This window comes from Schistocerca americana, unplaced genomic scaffold, assembly GCF_021461395.2.
Source record: "Schistocerca americana isolate TAMUIC-IGC-003095 unplaced genomic scaffold, iqSchAmer2.1 HiC_scaffold_542, whole genome shotgun sequence".
NCBI classification, from domain to species: Eukaryota; Metazoa; Arthropoda; class Insecta; order Orthoptera; family Acrididae; genus Schistocerca; species Schistocerca americana.
The window spans coordinates 51,075-72,086 of record NW_025726283.1 but is presented as its reverse complement, the minus strand read 5'-3'; the positions used below and the strand labels follow the sequence as shown (position 1 = coordinate 72,086).

Genomic DNA, 21,012 nt, shown 5'->3' with positions numbered 1-21,012 from the left:
GCTCGGGTCGTGGCCCATATGACAGTACAAGCACGACAAACATCTGCGAGACGGCCGTGGGCCTAACGGGCGTGTCCGAGACGCCGTTTGCGGCGGGTAGGGCAGCGCCGTGCCGTGGAAAGGTGCGAAAACAGGGACGCAGGACACAGGAGGGTCGCCAAAGCATCCATCTCTTCTAGCGACGAAAGAGAAATTTTTGTTTACAAATCTGCAGTCGTACAATGCAACAAAACAATAAGCCCTGACGTATTTCAGAACGTATCTGTCGGTTCGTACTGTTTTGTTATCTCCAGAGACTCTTTGGAAATCTTCCTTGGCACATTCTTCTTCGAGCTGAGGCCATTAATATCGTATCTTATGTTTATTACAGTCGTTTATTTTCAATTTTTTTTTTTTTTTTGTTGGAACTTTGCACTGCTACGAAACAGTAGGAGGCCCTGGCTTATTTCAGATCACATGTGTCGATTCGTAGTGTTTCGTTATTGTCAAGGATTTCTTGGCACGTTTAAATTGCTGAAGGAAGCATCTTTGTCACAACGGAAAGGTAGTATGAAAAGAGGGCTGGCAGGGGTAGCGATGCAAAAAGGGGAAAATGTAAGGGAGCCAACAGCACTTTTTTTTTATTGGGCTGCCAGGGGTAGCGACATAATAACAAAAAAAAAAAAAAAGGAGCCAACAGCACCCGGGTTTCCCAGGCGGTCACCCCTCCAAGTACTAACCGGGCCCAATGATGCTTAACTTCGGTGATCGGACGAGAACCGGTGCAATCATCATGGTATGGCCGTTGGCACTCATGTAATGTAGGAGCACGGCAGAATACGCGTTCGGCTTCTCTCCCAATACACAAAATGTTAGTTTTCCGCCGCATTTGACGAAAGCACTTCCTTCCGCAACAGCCAGCTCCTCGAGGACGGCGCGGGGGGCGCGCCCGGCGTCCCAGCGGAGCGACGGCCGAATTAGCGGGCGCACCGCCGCGTGTGTGAGACGCACTGCTGCTCGTTGCACGTCCTGTCATTCGCTGGGCGCGTGCAGCCTTCGACACTAGCGGAGGGCGCATCTTGTCCCTGGTGTCCAGCGGAGGGCCTGTGCGGGGTGTGGCAGTGTCGTGCTGGAGGGCGCCACTGGTAGCGATGTGGGCTTCCTCGCCTCGCCTCGCCTCGCCTCACACCAGGTGTCTGCGTAGTTCGCAGTGCATTCGCACCATTCCTATCCCTGTCCCCGTCCCGACTTGTCCCGACTTTGCTCGACTGCCGCTCGCTGCCGCTCGGGTCGTGGCCCATATGACAGTACAAGCACGACAAACATCTGCGAGACGGCCGTGGGCCTAACGGGCGTGTCCGAGACGCCGTTTGCGGCGGGTAGGGCAGCGCCGTGCCGTGGAAAGGTGCGAAAACAGGGACGCAGGACACAGGAGGGTCGCCAAAGCATCCATCTCTTCTAGCGACGAAAGAGAAATTTTTGTTTACAAATCTGCAGTCGTACAATGCAACAAAACAATAAGCCCTGACGTATTTCAGAACGTATCTGTCGGTTCGTACTGTTTTGTTATCTCCAGAGACTCTTTGGAAATCTTCCTTGGCACATTCTTCTTCGAGCTGAGGCCATTAATATCGTATCTTATGTTTATTACAGTCGTTTATTTTCAATTTTTTTTTTTTTTTGTTGGAACTTTGCACTGCTACGAAACAGTAGGAGGCCCTGGCTTATTTCAGATCACATGTGTCGATTCGTGGTGTTTCGTTATTGTCAAGGATTTCTTGGCACGTTTAAATTGCTGAAGGAAGCATCTTTGTCACAACGGAAAGGTAGTATGAAAAGAGGGCTGGCAGGGGTAGCGATGCAAAAAGGGGAAAATGTAAGGGAGCCAACAGCACTTTTTTTTTATTGGGCTGCCAGGGGTAGCGACATAATAACAAAAAAAAAAAAAAGGAGCCAACAGCACCCGGGTTTCCCAGGCGGTCACCCCTCCAAGTACTAACCGGGCCCAATGATGCTTAACTTCGGTGATCGGACGAGAACCGGTGCAATCATCATGGTATGGCCGTTGGCACTCATGTAATGTAGGAGCACGGCAGAATACGCGTTCGGCTTCTCTCCCAATACACAAAATGTTAGTTTTCCGCCGCATTTGACGAAAGCACTTCCTTCCGCAACAGCCAGCTCCTCGAGGACGGCGCGGGGGGCGCGCCCGGCGTCCCAGCGGAGCGACGGCCGAATTAGCGGGCGCACCGCCGCGTCGCCGCGTGTGTGAGACGCACTGCTGCTCGTTGCACGTCCTGTCATTCGCTGGGCGCGTGCAGCCTTCGACACTAGCGGAGGGCGCATCTTGTCCCTGGTGTCCAGCGGAGGGCCTGTGCGGGGTGTGGCAGTGTCGTGCTGGAGGGCGCCACTGGTAGCGATGTGGGCTTCCTCGCCTCGCCTCGCCTCGCCTCACACCAGGTGTCTGCGTAGTTCGCAGTGCATTCGCACCATTCCTATCCCTGTCCCCGTCCCGACTTGTCCCGACTTTGCTCGACTGCCGCTCGCTGCCGCTCGGGTCGTGGCCCATATGACAGTACAAGCACGACAAACATCTGCGAGACGGCCGTGGGCCTAACGGGCGTGTCCGAGACGCCGTTTGCGGCGGGTAGGGCAGCGCCGTGCCGTGGAAAGGTGCGAAAACAGGGACGCAGGACACAGGAGGGTCGCCAAAGCATCCATCTCTTCTAGCGACGAAAGAGAAATTTTTGTTTACAAATCTGCAGTCGTACAATGCAACAAAACAATAAGCCCTGACGTATTTCAGAACGTATCTGTCGGTTCGTACTGTTTTGTTATCTCCAGAGACTCTTTGGAAATCTTCCTTGGCACATTCTTCTTCGAGCTGAGGCCATTAATATCGTATCTTATGTTTATTACAGTCGTTTATTTTCAATTTTTTTTTTTTTTTTGTTGGAACTTTGCACTGCTACGAAACAGTAGGAGGCCCTGGCTTATTTCAGATCACATGTGTCGATTCGTAGTGTTTCGTTATTGTCAAGGATTTCTTGGCACGTTTAAATTGCTGAAGGAAGCATCTTTGTCACAACGGAAAGGTAGTATGAAAAGAGGGCTGGCAGGGGTAGCGATGCAAAAAGGGGAAAATGTAAGGGAGCCAACAGCACTTTTTTTTTATTGGGCTGCCAGGGGTAGCGACATAATAACAAAAAAAAAAAAAGGAGCCAACAGCACCCGGGTTTCCCAGGCGGTCACCCCTCCAAGTACTAACCGGGCCCAATGATGCTTAACTTCGGTGATCGGACGAGAACCGGTGCAATCATCATGGTATGGCCGTTGGCACTCATGTAATGTAGGAGCACGGCAGAATACGCGTTCGGCTTCTCTCCCAATACACAAAATGTTAGTTTTCCGCCGCATTTGACGAAAGCACTTCCTTCCGCAACAGCCAGCTCCTCGAGGACGGCGCGGGGGGCGCGCCCGGCGTCCCAGCGGAGCGACGGCCGAATTAGCGGGCGCACCGCCGCGTCGCCGCGTGTGTGAGACGCACTGCTGCTCGTTGCACGTCCTGTCATTCGCTGGGCGCGTGCAGCCTTCGACACTAGCGGAGGGCGCATCTTGTCCCTGGTGTCCAGCGGAGGGCCTGTGCGGGGTGTGGCAGTGTCGTGCTGGAGGGCGCCACTGGTAGCGATGTGGGCTTCCTCGCCTCGCCTCGCCTCGCCTCACACCAGGTGTCTGCGTAGTTCGCAGTGCATTCGCACCATTCCTATCCCTGTCCCCGTCCCGACTTGTCCCGACTTTGCTCGACTGCCGCTCGCTGCCGCTCGGGTCGTGGCCCATATGACAGTACAAGCACGACAAACATCTGCGAGACGGCCGTGGGCCTAACGGGCGTGTCCGAGACGCCGTTTGCGGCGGGTAGGGCAGCGCCGTGCCGTGGAAAGGTGCGAAAACAGGGACGCAGGACACAGGAGGGTCGCCAAAGCATCCATCTCTTCTAGCGACGAAAGAGAAATTTTTGTTTACAAATCTGCAGTCGTACAATGCAACAAAACAATAAGCCCTGACGTATTTCAGAACGTATCTGTCGGTTCGTACTGTTTTGTTATCTCCAGAGACTCTTTGGAAATCTTCCTTGGCACATTCTTCTTCGAGCTGAGGCCATTAATATCGTATCTTATGTTTATTACAGTCGTTTATTTTCAATTTTTTTTTTTTTTTTGTTGGAACTTTGCACTGCTACGAAACAGTAGGAGGCCCTGGCTTATTTCAGATCACATGTGTCGATTCGTAGTGTTTCGTTATTGTCAAGGATTTCTTGGCACGTTTAAATTGCTGAAGGAAGCATCTTTGTCACAACGGAAAGGTAGTATGAAAAGAGGGCTGGCAGGGGTAGCGATGCAAAAAGGGGAAAATGTAAGGGAGCCAACAGCACTTTTTTTTTATTGGGCTGCCAGGGGTAGCGACATAATAACAAAAAAAAAAAAAAAGGAGCCAACAGCACCCGGGTTTCCCAGGCGGTCACCCCTCCAAGTACTAACCGGGCCCAATGATGCTTAACTTCGGTGATCGGACGAGAACCGGTGCAATCATCATGGTATGGCCGTTGGCACTCATGTAATGTAGGAGCACGGCAGAATACGCGTTCGGCTTCTCTCCCAATACACAAAATGTTAGTTTTCCGCCGCATTTGACGAAAGCACTTCCTTCCGCAACAGCCAGCTCCTCGAGGACGGCGCGGGGGGCGCGCCCGGCGTCCCAGCGGAGCGACGGCCGAATTAGCGGGCGCACCGCCGCGTCGCCGCGTGTGTGAGACGCACTGCTGCTCGTTGCACGTCCTGTCATTCGCTGGGCGCGTGCAGCCTTCGACACTAGCGGAGGGCGCATCTTGTCCCTGGTGTCCAGCGGAGGGCCTGTGCGGGGTGTGGCAGTGTCGTGCTGGAGGGCGCCACTGGTAGCGATGTGGGCTTCCTCGCCTCGCCTCGCCTCGCCTCACACCAGGTGTCTGCGTAGTTCGCAGTGCATTCGCACCATTCCTATCCCTGTCCCCGTCCCGACTTGTCCCGACTTTGCTCGACTGCCGCTCGCTGCCGCTCGGGTCGTGGCCCATATGACAGTACAAGCACGACAAACATCTGCGAGACGGCCGTGGGCCTAACGGGCGTGTCCGAGACGCCGTTTGCGGCGGGTAGGGCAGCGCCGTGCCGTGGAAAGGTGCGAAAACAGGGACGCAGGACACAGGAGGGTCGCCAAAGCATCCATCTCTTCTAGCGACGAAAGAGAAATTTTTGTTTACAAATCTGCAGTCGTACAATGCAACAAAACAATAAGCCCTGACGTATTTCAGAACGTATCTGTCGGTTCGTACTGTTTTGTTATCTCCAGAGACTCTTTGGAAATCTTCCTTGGCACATTCTTCTTCGAGCTGAGGCCATTAATATCGTATCTTATGTTTATTACAGTCGTTTATTTTCAATTTTTTTTTTTTTTTTGTTGGAACTTTGCACTGCTACGAAACAGTAGGAGGCCCTGGCTTATTTCAGATCACATGTGTCGATTCGTAGTGTTTCGTTATTGTCAAGGATTTCTTGGCACGTTTAAATTGCTGAAGGAAGCATCTTTGTCACAACGGAAAGGTAGTATGAAAAGAGGGCTGGCAGGGGTAGCGATGCAAAAAGGGGAAAATGTAAGGGAGCCAACAGCACTTTTTTTTTATTGGGCTGCCAGGGGTAGCGACATAATAACAAAAAAAAAAAAAAAGGAGCCAACAGCACCCGGGTTTCCCAGGCGGTCACCCCTCCAAGTACTAACCGGGCCCAATGATGCTTAACTTCGGTGATCGGACGAGAACCGGTGCAATCATCATGGTATGGCCGTTGGCACTCATGTAATGTAGGAGCACGGCAGAATACGCGTTCGGCTTCTCTCCCAATACACAAAATGTTAGTTTTCCGCCGCATTTGACGAAAGCACTTCCTTCCGCAACAGCCAGCTCCTCGAGGACGGCGCGGGGGGCGCGCCCGGCGTCCCAGCGGAGCGACGGCCGAATTAGCGGGCGCACCGCCGCGTCGCCGCGTGTGTGAGACGCACTGCTGCTCGTTGCACGTCCTGTCATTCGCTGGGCGCGTGCAGCCTTCGACACTAGCGGAGGGCGCATCTTGTCCCTGGTGTCCAGCGGAGGGCCTGTGCGGGGTGTGGCAGTGTCGTGCTGGAGGGCGCCACTGGTAGCGATGTGGGCTTCCTCGCCTCGCCTCGCCTCGCCTCACACCAGGTGTCTGCGTAGTTCGCAGTGCATTCGCACCATTCCTATCCCTGTCCCCGTCCCGACTTGTCCCGACTTTGCTCGACTGCCGCTCGCTGCCGCTCGGGTCGTGGCCCATATGACAGTACAAGCACGACAAACATCTGCGAGACGGCCGTGGGCCTAACGGGCGTGTCCGAGACGCCGTTTGCGGCGGGTAGGGCAGCGCCGTGCCGTGGAAAGGTGCGAAAACAGGGACGCAGGACACAGGAGGGTCGCCAAAGCATCCATCTCTTCTAGCGACGAAAGAGAAATTTTTGTTTACAAATCTGCAGTCGTACAATGCAACAAAACAATAAGCCCTGACGTATTTCAGAACGTATCTGTCGGTTCGTACTGTTTTGTTATCTCCAGAGACTCTTTGGAAATCTTCCTTGGCACATTCTTCTTCGAGCTGAGGCCATTAATATCGTATCTTATGTTTATTACAGTCGTTTATTTTCAATTTTTTTTTTTTTTTTGTTGGAACTTTGCACTGCTACGAAACAGTAGGAGGCCCTGGCTTATTTCAGATCACATGTGTCGATTCGTAGTGTTTCGTTATTGTCAAGGATTTCTTGGCACGTTTAAATTGCTGAAGGAAGCATCTTTGTCACAACGGAAAGGTAGTATGAAAAGAGGGCTGGCAGGGGTAGCGATGCAAAAAGGGGAAAATGTAAGGGAGCCAACAGCACTTTTTTTTTATTGGGCTGCCAGGGGTAGCGACATAATAACAAAAAAAAAAAAAAAGGAGCCAACAGCACCCGGGTTTCCCAGGCGGTCACCCCTCCAAGTACTAACCGGGCCCAATGATGCTTAACTTCGGTGATCGGACGAGAACCGGTGCAATCATCATGGTATGGCCGTTGGCACTCATGTAATGTAGGAGCACGGCAGAATACGCGTTCGGCTTCTCTCCCAATACACAAAATGTTAGTTTTCCGCCGCATTTGACGAAAGCACTTCCTTCCGCAACAGCCAGCTCCTCGAGGACGGCGCGGGGGGCGCGCCCGGCGTCCCAGCGGAGCGACGGCCGAATTAGCGGGCGCACCGCCGCGTGTGTGAGACGCACTGCTGCTCGTTGCACGTCCTGTCATTCGCTGGGCGCGTGCAGCCTTCGACACTAGCGGAGGGCGCATCTTGTCCCTGGTGTCCAGCGGAGGGCCTGTGCGGGGTGTGGCAGTGTCGTGCTGGAGGGCGCCACTGGTAGCGATGTGGGCTTCCTCGCCTCGCCTCGCCTCGCCTCACACCAGGTGTCTGCGTAGTTCGCAGTGCATTCGCACCATTCCTATCCCTGTCCCCGTCCCGACTTGTCCCGACTTTGCTCGACTGCCGCTCGCTGCCGCTCGGGTCGTGGCCCATATGACAGTACAAGCACGACAAACATCTGCGAGACGGCCGTGGGCCTAACGGGCGTGTCCGAGACGCCGTTTGCGGCGGGTAGGGCAGCGCCGTGCCGTGGAAAGGTGCGAAAACAGGGACGCAGGACACAGGAGGGTCGCCAAAGCATCCATCTCTTCTAGCGACGAAAGAGAAATTTTTGTTTACAAATCTGCAGTCGTACAATGCAACAAAACAATAAGCCCTGACGTATTTCAGAACGTATCTGTCGGTTCGTACTGTTTTGTTATCTCCAGAGACTCTTTGGAAATCTTCCTTGGCACATTCTTCTTCGAGCTGAGGCCATTAATATCGTATCTTATGTTTATTACAGTCGTTTATTTTCAATTTTTTTTTTTTTTTTGTTGGAACTTTGCACTGCTACGAAACAGTAGGAGGCCCTGGCTTATTTCAGATCACATGTGTCGATTCGTAGTGTTTCGTTATTGTCAAGGATTTCTTGGCACGTTTAAATTGCTGAAGGAAGCATCTTTGTCACAACGGAAAGGTAGTATGAAAAGAGGGCTGGCAGGGGTAGCGATGCAAAAAGGGGAAAATGTAAGGGAGCCAACAGCACTTTTTTTTTATTGGGCTGCCAGGGGTAGCGACATAATAACAAAAAAAAAAAAAAGGAGCCAACAGCACCCGGGTTTCCCAGGCGGTCACCCCTCCAAGTACTAACCGGGCCCAATGATGCTTAACTTCGGTGATCGGACGAGAACCGGTGCAATCATCATGGTATGGCCGTTGGCACTCATGTAATGTAGGAGCACGGCAGAATACGCGTTCGGCTTCTCTCCCAATACACAAAATGTTAGTTTTCCGCCGCATTTGACGAAAGCACTTCCTTCCGCAACAGCCAGCTCCTCGAGGACGGCGCGGGGGGCGCGCCCGGCGTCCCAGCGGAGCGACGGCCGAATTAGCGGGCGCACCGCCGCGTCGCCGCGTGTGTGAGACGCACTGCTGCTCGTTGCACGTCCTGTCATTCGCTGGGCGCGTGCAGCCTTCGACACTAGCGGAGGGCGCATCTTGTCCCTGGTGTCCAGCGGAGGGCCTGTGCGGGGTGTGGCAGTGTCGTGCTGGAGGGCGCCACTGGTAGCGATGTGGGCTTCCTCGCCTCGCCTCGCCTCGCCTCACACCAGGTGTCTGCGTAGTTCGCAGTGCATTCGCACCATTCCTATCCCTGTCCCCGTCCCGACTTGTCCCGACTTTGCTCGACTGCCGCTCGCTGCCGCTCGGGTCGTGGCCCATATGACAGTACAAGCACGACAAACATCTGCGAGACGGCCGTGGGCCTAACGGGCGTGTCCGAGACGCCGTTTGCGGCGGGTAGGGCAGCGCCGTGCCGTGGAAAGGTGCGAAAACAGGGACGCAGGACACAGGAGGGTCGCCAAAGCATCCATCTCTTCTAGCGACGAAAGAGAAATTTTTGTTTACAAATCTGCAGTCGTACAATGCAACAAAACAATAAGCCCTGACGTATTTCAGAACGTATCTGTCGGTTCGTACTGTTTTGTTATCTCCAGAGACTCTTTGGAAATCTTCCTTGGCACATTCTTCTTCGAGCTGAGGCCATTAATATCGTATCTTATGTTTATTACAGTCGTTTATTTTCAATTTTTTTTTTTTTTTGTTGGAACTTTGCACTGCTACGAAACAGTAGGAGGCCCTGGCTTATTTCAGATCACATGTGTCGATTCGTAGTGTTTCGTTATTGTCAAGGATTTCTTGGCACGTTTAAATTGCTGAAGGAAGCATCTTTGTCACAACGGAAAGGTAGTATGAAAAGAGGGCTGGCAGGGGTAGCGATGCAAAAAGGGGAAAATGTAAGGGAGCCAACAGCACTTTTTTTTTATTGGGCTGCCAGGGGTAGCGACATAATAACAAAAAAAAAAAAAAAGGAGCCAACAGCACCCGGGTTTCCCAGGCGGTCACCCCTCCAAGTACTAACCGGGCCCAATGATGCTTAACTTCGGTGATCGGACGAGAACCGGTGCAATCATCATGGTATGGCCGTTGGCACTCATGTAATGTAGGAGCACGGCAGAATACGCGTTCGGCTTCTCTCCCAATACACAAAATGTTAGTTTTCCGCCGCATTTGACGAAAGCACTTCCTTCCGCAACAGCCAGCTCCTCGAGGACGGCGCGGGGGGCGCGCCCGGCGTCCCAGCGGAGCGACGGCCGAATTAGCGGGCGCACCGCCGCGTGTGTGAGACGCACTGCTGCTCGTTGCACGTCCTGTCATTCGCTGGGCGCGTGCAGCCTTCGACACTAGCGGAGGGCGCATCTTGTCCCTGGTGTCCAGCGGAGGGCCTGTGCGGGGTGTGGCAGTGTCGTGCTGGAGGGCGCCACTGGTAGCGATGTGGGCTTCCTCGCCTCGCCTCGCCTCGCCTCACACCAGGTGTCTGCGTAGTTCGCAGTGCATTCGCACCATTCCTATCCCTGTCCCCGTCCCGACTTGTCCCGACTTTGCTCGACTGCCGCTCGCTGCCGCTCGGGTCGTGGCCCATATGACAGTACAAGCACGACAAACATCTGCGAGACGGCCGTGGGCCTAACGGGCGTGTCCGAGACGCCGTTTGCGGCGGGTAGGGCAGCGCCGTGCCGTGGAAAGGTGCGAAAACAGGGACGCAGGACACAGGAGGGTCGCCAAAGCATCCATCTCTTCTAGCGACGAAAGAGAAATTTTTGTTTACAAATCTGCAGTCGTACAATGCAACAAAACAATAAGCCCTGACGTATTTCAGAACGTATCTGTCGGTTCGTACTGTTTTGTTATCTCCAGAGACTCTTTGGAAATCTTCCTTGGCACATTCTTCTTCGAGCTGAGGCCATTAATATCGTATCTTATGTTTATTACAGTCGTTTATTTTCAATTTTTTTTTTTTTTTTGTTGGAACTTTGCACTGCTACGAAACAGTAGGAGGCCCTGGCTTATTTCAGATCACATGTGTCGATTCGTAGTGTTTCGTTATTGTCAAGGATTTCTTGGCACGTTTAAATTGCTGAAGGAAGCATCTTTGTCACAACGGAAAGGTAGTATGAAAAGAGGGCTGGCAGGGGTAGCGATGCAAAAAGGGGAAAATGTAAGGGAGCCAACAGCACTTTTTTTTTATTGGGCTGCCAGGGGTAGCGACATAATAACAAAAAAAAAAAAAAGGAGCCAACAGCACCCGGGTTTCCCAGGCGGTCACCCCTCCAAGTACTAACCGGGCCCAATGATGCTTAACTTCGGTGATCGGACGAGAACCGGTGCAATCATCATGGTATGGCCGTTGGCACTCATGTAATGTAGGAGCACGGCAGAATACGCGTTCGGCTTCTCTCCCAATACACAAAATGTTAGTTTTCCGCCGCATTTGACGAAAGCACTTCCTTCCGCAACAGCCAGCTCCTCGAGGACGGCGCGGGGGGCGCGCCCGGCGTCCCAGCGGAGCGACGGCCGAATTAGCGGGCGCACCGCCGCGTCGCCGCGTGTGTGAGACGCACTGCTGCTCGTTGCACGTCCTGTCATTCGCTGGGCGCGTGCAGCCTTCGACACTAGCGGAGGGCGCATCTTGTCCCTGGTGTCCAGCGGAGGGCCTGTGCGGGGTGTGGCAGTGTCGTGCTGGAGGGCGCCACTGGTAGCGATGTGGGCTTCCTCGCCTCGCCTCGCCTCGCCTCACACCAGGTGTCTGCGTAGTTCGCAGTGCATTCGCACCATTCCTATCCCTGTCCCCGTCCCGACTTGTCCCGACTTTGCTCGACTGCCGCTCGCTGCCGCTCGGGTCGTGGCCCATATGACAGTACAAGCACGACAAACATCTGCGAGACGGCCGTGGGCCTAACGGGCGTGTCCGAGACGCCGTTTGCGGCGGGTAGGGCAGCGCCGTGCCGTGGAAAGGTGCGAAAACAGGGACGCAGGACACAGGAGGGTCGCCAAAGCATCCATCTCTTCTAGCGACGAAAGAGAAATTTTTGTTTACAAATCTGCAGTCGTACAATGCAACAAAACAATAAGCCCTGACGTATTTCAGAACGTATCTGTCGGTTCGTACTGTTTTGTTATCTCCAGAGACTCTTTGGAAATCTTCCTTGGCACATTCTTCTTCGAGCTGAGGCCATTAATATCGTATCTTATGTTTATTACAGTCGTTTATTTTCAATTTTTTTTTTTTTTTTGTTGGAACTTTGCACTGCTACGAAACAGTAGGAGGCCCTGGCTTATTTCAGATCACATGTGTCGATTCGTAGTGTTTCGTTATTGTCAAGGATTTCTTGGCACGTTTAAATTGCTGAAGGAAGCATCTTTGTCACAACGGAAAGGTAGTATGAAAAGAGGGCTGGCAGGGGTAGCGATGCAAAAAGGGGAAAATGTAAGGGAGCCAACAGCACTTTTTTTTTATTGGGCTGCCAGGGGTAGCGACATAATAACAAAAAAAAAAAAAAAGGAGCCAACAGCACCCGGGTTTCCCAGGCGGTCACCCCTCCAAGTACTAACCGGGCCCAATGATGCTTAACTTCGGTGATCGGACGAGAACCGGTGCAATCATCATGGTATGGCCGTTGGCACTCATGTAATGTAGGAGCACGGCAGAATACGCGTTCGGCTTCTCTCCCAATACACAAAATGTTAGTTTTCCGCCGCATTTGACGAAAGCACTTCCTTCCGCAACAGCCAGCTCCTCGAGGACGGCGCGGGGGGCGCGCCCGGCGTCCCAGCGGAGCGACGGCCGAATTAGCGGGCGCACCGCCGCGTGTGTGAGACGCACTGCTGCTCGTTGCACGTCCTGTCATTCGCTGGGCGCGTGCAGCCTTCGACACTAGCGGAGGGCGCATCTTGTCCCTGGTGTCCAGCGGAGGGCCTGTGCGGGGTGTGGCAGTGTCGTGCTGGAGGGCGCCACTGGTAGCGATGTGGGCTTCCTCGCCTCGCCTCGCCTCGCCTCACACCAGGTGTCTGCGTAGTTCGCAGTGCATTCGCACCATTCCTATCCCTGTCCCCGTCCCGACTTGTCCCGACTTTGCTCGACTGCCGCTCGCTGCCGCTCGGGTCGTGGCCCATATGACAGTACAAGCACGACAAACATCTGCGAGACGGCCGTGGGCCTAACGGGCGTGTCCGAGACGCCGTTTGCGGCGGGTAGGGCAGCGCCGTGCCGTGGAAAGGTGCGAAAACAGGGACGCAGGACACAGGAGGGTCGCCAAAGCATCCATCTCTTCTAGCGACGAAAGAGAAATTTTTGTTTACAAATCTGCAGTCGTACAATGCAACAAAACAATAAGCCCTGACGTATTTCAGAACGTATCTGTCGGTTCGTACTGTTTTGTTATCTCCAGAGACTCTTTGGAAATCTTCCTTGGCACATTCTTCTTCGAGCTGAGGCCATTAATATCGTATCTTATGTTTATTACAGTCGTTTATTTTCAATTTTTTTTTTTTTTTTGTTGGAACTTTGCACTGCTACGAAACAGTAGGAGGCCCTGGCTTATTTCAGATCACATGTGTCGATTCGTAGTGTTTCGTTATTGTCAAGGATTTCTTGGCACGTTTAAATTGCTGAAGGAAGCATCTTTGTCACAACGGAAAGGTAGTATGAAAAGAGGGCTGGCAGGGGTAGCGATGCAAAAAGGGGAAAATGTAAGGGAGCCAACAGCACTTTTTTTTTATTGGGCTGCCAGGGGTAGCGACATAATAACAAAAAAAAAAAAAAGGAGCCAACAGCACCTTTTTTTTTTTTTTTTTTTTTTTTTTTTTTTTTTTTTCAGAAAGGTAGTTTGAAAATTGGGCTGGCAGGGGTAGCGACATAATAACAAAACCAAAAAGAAAGGAAAGGAGCCAACAGCACCTTTTTTTTTTTTTTTTTTTTTTTTTTTTTTTTTTTTTTTTTTTTTTTTTTTTTTTTTTTTTTGTGGCTCCCTCGAGGTGAACCGGTGGACACTGTTCAATGACTGCCGTCATCGGCGAGGCGCATATGTAGCAATTGTGCAATTGTGACAGTATGGCGTCCTGGTTATGTAACAAAAGGGAAATAGTCCTCCAATGCGTAAGAAACGAGGGGGAGAATGCTTCCCATTGATACGCAAGATAGAGAAAATATAAGGAAAGAAAAGAAAGAAAAGACGGCTTCACGCCGCAACAACCAACAGTGACAACTGTCCACAAAAAGAATTAATTAAAACGCAACCAGGGCGAAGCATCCACCGGAAAAGAAAAGTCATCGATAGACAAAACGTTCGGGCAAGGAGCGTGGCAGGCAGGCGGCGGCAATGAGGGCAGGGGTCAATGTGCCTGAGGCCTGGCCACAGTGCCGCCCCCACACCCGTCAACACTCATGTTGACCGTAAAACAAAACTATAATGCGGGACACCGGTGTGAAATGCCACACCGACAAAAGGTGAAAGAGTGTCGAGCACAGACACGTGACGAGACTTTGGAATGCTCCACAATAAAGAAATGAGAAAATGTAGAAAAAAAAACTCAAACAGTCACCACCAAGACTGAGAACTGAAACTTCAGTAAAAAATCCCGTCACGCCCCAAAACGGGAAAAAAACTAATAAGAAAACTAATAATACGGACACACATGGCAAACAAGACGTTTGGCAATAACGGCCAGAGAAAAAACTGAAAAGTCTTCTTTTTTCGTGCGGTATGCAAGGTACGGCAATTTTCGTTCCAGAATAACTTGGGAAGATCGCAGTAAGACATATTCATATTGTGTCGCTCAAAGGCAAGAGAAAAGATAAGAGAAAGACGTCCATGCTACTCAGGTACGGAAAGCCGCGCAAAAGCATGCGCTAGTGCGACCTGTAAAAAATTAGCAAAAGTTCGCCGATAATGTAGTGATGCCTGAATCTGGGTATGTTGGGTCCATAAATAAGTGAGAAAGTCCAGATCGGTAGACAACTTGAGGGAGAAGATAGCAAAAACCGTGTGGCCAAGGATCCACACCGTGGCATTGCGCTTGGTGGTGGGGTAGACGACGCACTGCGGAATTAAGACAGCATCCACAGTAACGGTGCGAGTGTCCACCCTCTGAATCAAACGAATCATGTCTCTGGCGACTTCCCAAACACGTCGAAAGCGGTCACACGCAAAGCGGTGTTCCAGAGTATCGTCGGCAGTACACACGTCACACACTCCAGACTGGATAAGATTTATAGAATGAAGCTTGGCGTTTGTGGGGATGGTGCGATGCACCACCTTATACCACACCGCGTGGACGGAAGCCGGGAGAACGTCATTGGCGAGGTTTTTCCACACCGCCACCCAGTTGCAGCGTGGCAACCGATACTCCCACTTGCAGCGAATGGGAGGTCCGCGGAAAGCCGTGCAGACAGCGCTAACCGTGTGGACGGAGACGCCACAAAGCGCCAGGTAACTATTATCAAGAAAGTAGCGGCGCACATAAGAAAGGTAGAACGGGATGTGCGACACAGAAACAGGGGCCACTTCAGAAAGAGGACGGTAACGATTAAAAACAAACGCAGTGGGACCGCAAGGAGCTTTCTGAATAACAGCAGTAGTTCGCTTCCAAAAAAGGGCCGCACATTTGGCGGAAAAATCAACGAGTCCTAAACCGCCATCAGACAGGTCCAAGGTGCAGACAGCATGCGATACCTTGAAAATCTCCCCCCTCCATAAAAACCAGTAAACCGCCTGTTGGATGGCGCGCCCCAACTGCTTGGGAACCGGGAGAACCTGCGCAAGGTACCATGCTCTCGCCAAGATATTGACATTTATCAAATGCACCTTATCCCGAAGGGCCACATTCCGAACCGCATAGATCCTGGCAACCGCACGAATCCGATACAGCGTAGGCCGCCAATTCAAGGCTGCCATCTGCTGTGGGTTCGAAGATAGAAGTATCCCAAGAACGGTAGGCTGCTGCTGGACACAAAACCAATCCCTATGCAGGGTACGTGCGCGGGCGGTGAGCGGCAAAAGCACAGTTTTCCGGGGATTGATAACCGCCCCCGTAGCTTTTCCAAAGTTGTGCAAAACAACATGCAACCTGTCAACGTCGTCGATATGTTCAATAAATACGCCAAGGTCATCAGCATATGCGCGACAAACCAATCTGGTAGTCCCCATCTGAATGCCGCGACATTCCTGTCTGATAGAACGGAGGAGGGGATCCAGCGCAATGGCAAAAAGCGCCATGGAAAGCGGACACCCCTGCCGCACGGAGCGACCCACACGAAAAGCAGGAGTGAGACGACCATTGACACATATACGGGAAGTAGCAGGTTGCAACAAATGCGTCACGAATCGGGTAAATAGATAACCAAACCCCATGCGTACCATAACCCGACGCAAATAAAAATGACTAATGCGGTCAAAAGCATTTTTAAAGTCAACTAATAAAATCGCCGCTGTCCGGAGCCGAGCACTTTTCACATATCCTATACAGTCTCTGTAAGCAAGGATAGCGTCAAAGATATTCCGATCTCGGACCGCACATGTTTGCTGATCACTAAGTACGGTCGGCAAGACGTTTTTAAGTCGCTGAGCGACGCAACGCGTAACGATCTTATAATCAGCATTTAATAAAGTAATCGGACGGACAGCATCGATATGAGGTACAGCACGGGATTTGGGAACAAGCGTCACAACCCCCTCCACAAAAGCAGTTGGTACAGTCACACCATTGCGAAGATCGTTCGCTAAATCCACTAAAATCTCACTTAAAAGAGGAAAAAATTTCGAATAAAATTCCGCAGGAATCCCATCGGGACCCGGAGACTTCCCTTTGGGACTCCGCCGAACGGCGTCGAAAACTTCATCAGACGTATAGGCGTCATTTAAAAGATGCCTGTCCGGGCGAGTTAAAACATGTGGAACAACCCGCAAGAAATCTCGCAACGTATCGGAATCAACGTCAACAGCACGGAAAAGCGATGCAAAATGTTCAAAGATATCGTTTTCAATGTCCGACTGTACAGAAGTCCGACCGCCGTTCCGCAACTGCCAAACAGTAATGCGCAAACGTTCGCGGCGTTTGCGTTCCCGGTTTAAATGATAAATGGACAGAGGTTCCCCAGCAACAAAACCTGCAGGCTGACTGCGGACGGTCACCCCATCACTAGCGGCACGCATGTCAATTAAAAGCTGAGCTTGAAAGCGCTTCAGAGTGGGCAACAAATCGGGCTGTGACGTCACTCGCAACGCCAAATCGCGTAAACAATCCTGGCGGAAGCGAGCCGTCGCCCGGCGCCAGCGTGCCGCCTCACGGCTATAATCGATTAAAAAGTTGCGAATCGCCGGCTTAGCGATCGCAACCCACCACTCAATGGTGCTACTATGACCGCCGCGAGTCCGCACCAACCTCTGCCACATACGGGTAAAACTAGTCACAAAATGGTCGTCATTAAGTAAACTACAATTAAACTTCCACAAATTAGTACGACGAGGAACACACAAACGAGGTAATAAAAGACGACAGGAATAGCTGGAGTGGTCGGAAAATATGACAGGAGTCACGTCAGCAGTACAAATACGGGCAGACAACTGCCTAGACACATAAATGCGATCGAGACGGCTACGCCCCGCACCGTAAAAATATGTGAAATAAGTGAAATCGGGGTGTAAAACACGCCACGTGTCGAGCAAATGAAAACTAGTGACCAAAGCACCCAGTTCGTGGCATTTGTTCGGACGCGGCTCCTGATCTCTGTCGTCTAAAACACAATTAAAATCACCCCCGACGATTAAAGTATCGACATTCCGAGATAAAAGCTGACATAAATCCCTACCATAAAATTCAGCCCTGGCCGGTTTAACATTTCCCGACGGAGCGTACACATTCACAAACACAATGCCAAAAATGGTACAGGCAACAGCACGACCGGTCGGTAAAATGTCAACATTAGAAACAGGTAAGCCAGAACGTACTAAAATGGCAGTGCCCGTATCAGAATCAGGCGCAACATTGTCAATCACAATAAAATCAGTAAAATCGTTCAAATATAAAAGCGCTTCACAAGTCACCTCTTGTAAAAAGGCGACGTGACAGTGATTATCATACAAAAAATCCTTAAGAAGCGCAGCTTTCTGCGGATTTCGCAGCTTATTAAGATTTACCGTTAAAATGTTCCACTGGCTACAATCGTGAAACATATACACGTAGAACACAGGAAAAAAACAATAACAGAAAAACATGAAAACGCTTAAAACACAATAAAATATACCAACGTGCGTGGAGGGGGAAGGACATATAAAGAGTCGCACTAATGGGAATCACCTGCCTCAACATCCTCCGACCATGCCCGTGATTGACTAGGAGGGAGGGGCGGGGGCGGTGGGGTCCCGGAAACTGTGACGGGATCCCCTGCGACGGAATGCTCCACAGCGGGCATTACGACATCAGAAGATAAGGCCGGCACCAAATCGTGGGTGGAAGGGGGGGCACGACGATGGTGCGAATCTTCGGCCTTTCGTTTTGTTGGTAAGGGGGGGGGTGTCACAGACACAGGCGGATCTACCGCCATGTCGGAATCAGCAGCGGAAAACGGCTGACTCAAAAATGTTTTTAGGTGTTGAACCGTGATATCACGTTGTTGCGAGGCAGTTACTACAGCACCCTCCGGCTGGGTGCGGGAAGATTGCTGCTTTTTCGCCTGGCGCCTGCCGCCCCCTCCCTGAGACGGGCGCTGGCCGAGATCGGCCCCGGAGCGCGCGGCCGGCTGTCGGGAGGTCGGTTGACCAACCGACTGAGCGTGAGGGGGGGCAGGAGAACGCGCCACCGGAGACGGACTCCGATTTTTGGCCGAAACACCACGCGTATCGAAAGAAGCAGAACTACTGGCACTACGCAAACGCGGTGTGCCAGAAGCCCGAGCAACATTCCGGTCTCTACGGGGTTTAGGCGCAGTAAAAGCCTCACTGTCAACAACAACATCACCGGCAGCAGAGACACCGTCGGGGACGGGAGTTGGAACAACCGCCGATTTATCGGGTTCCGCAACCGGGACAGGATGCGGAACAACGGCCGACAGCGGCACGGATGCCGGTGAAACATCGTCCACTACCGGTTTTTTAGTAATAGGTACACGTGTCGCATCCGCGACCAAAGAGGGCTCAACAGGAGGTACAGAAACAGAGTCACTATCGGGAACAGACGTATCCATGGCGTCAGCGGCGGCCGGTACAGGGGGGGCGGCCGCGAGTGGCACACGTGCGGGGGGGGCGGAACCTAAACTCGTCGCGGCAACGGAGGCAAAACTAGGCCCACCTAAAATATCCTCACGTGGCAACTGAACAGGCGGCCTGCGTTTAGGGCAGTTTTGTCGGTAATGACCGACAGCACCACAAAAAGAACACGTCTGAGGTTGACCACTATATGTTATGAAAGCACGATGACCGTTAACTAGCAAGAAGGATGGAATATGTTGACGTACGACCATCTTTACACTCCTCACGCCATTTTCAACTTGAAAAACATAGGCGGAGGACCACTTTTCTTTAGTAACAGATAGCACGGTCCCGTACGGCCGCAAATGACGAGATATGGTGTCATTCCGGATTTCAAAAGGCAAGTTGAACACACGAACATTGCGAAGGCCAAACCCACCATGAGAAATATTTACGTTACTAATGCGACCGTCTAGATGTCTAAATTTACGGACGCCATCATTAACATTGACAACAGTATCACATAATTCCGGAGTTTTCAACTTCAAAAACACAGAATTAATAAAAGTGTCAAACTGAACACCAAGAACGTCATCGGTCGATAAACACAATTCCTCGAGTATCCAACGATGGATTTCGAACGCGGACGGTTTGCCAACGGAACTATCGAATTCACATTGTACGTTATTTTCACGCTCTTCACTAGCATCATAGAAACTTTCCATTACTTACGGACTTGATGAAATGTAGCCGCGAGGCAGAAGACAGACGGCACACGAGGCGCCGCCGACCAAGTCGCAGACGGAAGTACAGCGCGCTCAGCAGCGAGGTGTTGCTGGGCGCGTGCAGCCTTCGACACTAGCGGAGGGCGCATCTTGTCCCTGGTGTCCAGCGGAGGGCCTGTGCGGGGTGTGGCAGTGTCGTGCTGGAGGGCGCCACTGGTAGCGATGTGGGCTTCCTCGCCTCGCCTCGCCTCGCCTCACACCAGGTGTCTGCGTAGTTCGCAGTGCATTCGCACCATTCCTATCCCTGTCCCCGTCCCGACTTGTCCCGACTTTGCTCGACTGCCGCTCGCTGCCGCTCGGGTCGTGGCCCATATGACAGTACAAGCACGACAAACATCTGCGAGACGGCCGTGGGCCTAACGGGCGTGTCCGAGACGCCGTTTGCGGCGGGTAGGGCAGCGCCGTGCCGTGGAAAGGTGCGAAAACAGGGACGCAGGACACAGGAGGGTCGCCAAAGCATCCATCTCTTCTAGCGACGAAAGAGAAATTTTTGTTTACAAATCTGCAGTCGTACAATGCAACAAAACAATAAGCCCTGACGTATTTCAGAACGTATCTGTCGGTTCGTACTGTTTTGTTATCTCCAGAGACTCTTTGGAAATCTTCCTTGGCACATTCTTCTTCGAGCTGAGGCCATTAATATCGTATCTTATGTTTATTACAGTCGTTTATTTTCAATTTTTTTTTTTTTTTTGTTGGAACTTTGCACTGCTACGAAACAGTAGGAGGCCCTGGCTTATTTCAGATCACATGTGTCGATTCGTAGTGTTTCGTTATTGTCAAGGATTTCTTGGCACGTTTAAATTGCTGAAGGAAGCATCTTTGTCACAACGGAAAGGTAGTATGAAAAGAGGGCTGGCAGGGGTAGCGATGCAAAAAGGGGAAAATGTAAGGGAGCCAACAGCACTTTTTTTTTATTGGGCTGCCAGGGGTAGCGACATAATAACAAAAAAAAAAAAAAAGGAGCCAACAGCACCCGGGTTTCCCAGGCGGTCACCCCTCCAAGTACTAACCGGGCCCAATGATGCTTAACTTCGGTGATCGGACGAGAACCGGTGCAATCATCATGGTATGGCCGTTGGCACTCATGTAATGTAGGAGCACGGCAGAATACGCGTTCGGCTTCTCTCCCAATACACAAAATGTTAGTTTTCCGCCGCATTTGACGAAAGCACTTCCTTCCGCAACAGCCAGCTCCTCGAGGACGGCGCGGGGGGCGCGCCCGGCGTCCCAGCGGAGCGACGGCCGAATTAGCGGGCGCACCGCCGCGTGTGTGAGACGCACTGCTGCTCGTTGCACGTCCTGTCATTCGCTGGGCGCGTGCAGCCTTCGACACTAGCGGAGGGCGCATCTTGTCCCTGGTGTCCAGCGGAGGGCCTGTGCGGGGTGTGGCAGTGTCGTGCTGGAGGGCGCCACTGGTAGCGATGTGGGCTTCCTCGCCTCGCCTCGCCTCGCCTCACACCAGGTGTCTGCGTAG

At 52.1% G+C, this 21,012-nt stretch overlaps 11 non-coding genes across 11 annotated transcripts; all 11 read right to left on the bottom strand.

Annotated features, from left to right (window-relative positions):
- Positions 1-670: 670 nt before the first annotated feature.
- On the bottom strand, positions 671-789 carry LOC124586172. The gene has a single exon (XR_006975083.1). It is a non-coding gene; the product is annotated as a 5S ribosomal RNA (ribosomal RNA).
- Positions 790-1,930: 1,141 nt separating this feature from the next.
- LOC124586171 lies at positions 1,931-2,049 on the bottom strand. Its single transcript, XR_006975082.1, has one exon. It is a non-coding gene; the product is annotated as a 5S ribosomal RNA (ribosomal RNA).
- A 1,149-nt stretch (positions 2,050-3,198) lies between these two features.
- On the bottom strand, positions 3,199-3,317 carry LOC124586170. The gene has a single exon (XR_006975081.1). It is a non-coding gene; the product is annotated as a 5S ribosomal RNA (ribosomal RNA).
- A 1,151-nt stretch (positions 3,318-4,468) lies between these two features.
- Positions 4,469-4,587, bottom strand: LOC124586169. The gene has a single exon (XR_006975080.1). It is a non-coding gene; the product is annotated as a 5S ribosomal RNA (ribosomal RNA).
- Positions 4,588-5,738: 1,151 nt separating this feature from the next.
- Positions 5,739-5,857, bottom strand: LOC124586168. The gene has a single exon (XR_006975079.1). It is a non-coding gene; the product is annotated as a 5S ribosomal RNA (ribosomal RNA).
- A 1,151-nt stretch (positions 5,858-7,008) lies between these two features.
- LOC124586165 lies at positions 7,009-7,127 on the bottom strand. Its single transcript, XR_006975077.1, has one exon. It is a non-coding gene; the product is annotated as a 5S ribosomal RNA (ribosomal RNA).
- A 1,142-nt stretch (positions 7,128-8,269) lies between these two features.
- On the bottom strand, positions 8,270-8,388 carry LOC124586164. The gene has a single exon (XR_006975076.1). It is a non-coding gene; the product is annotated as a 5S ribosomal RNA (ribosomal RNA).
- Positions 8,389-9,538: 1,150 nt separating this feature from the next.
- LOC124586163 lies at positions 9,539-9,657 on the bottom strand. Its single transcript, XR_006975075.1, has one exon. It is a non-coding gene; the product is annotated as a 5S ribosomal RNA (ribosomal RNA).
- Positions 9,658-10,799: 1,142 nt separating this feature from the next.
- LOC124586162 lies at positions 10,800-10,918 on the bottom strand. The gene has a single exon (XR_006975074.1). It is a non-coding gene; the product is annotated as a 5S ribosomal RNA (ribosomal RNA).
- Positions 10,919-12,069: 1,151 nt separating this feature from the next.
- LOC124586161 lies at positions 12,070-12,188 on the bottom strand. Its single transcript, XR_006975073.1, has one exon. It is a non-coding gene; the product is annotated as a 5S ribosomal RNA (ribosomal RNA).
- An 8,311-nt stretch (positions 12,189-20,499) lies between these two features.
- Positions 20,500-20,618, bottom strand: LOC124586160. The gene has a single exon (XR_006975072.1). It is a non-coding gene; the product is annotated as a 5S ribosomal RNA (ribosomal RNA).
- Between the last annotated feature and the right edge of the window lie 394 nt (positions 20,619-21,012).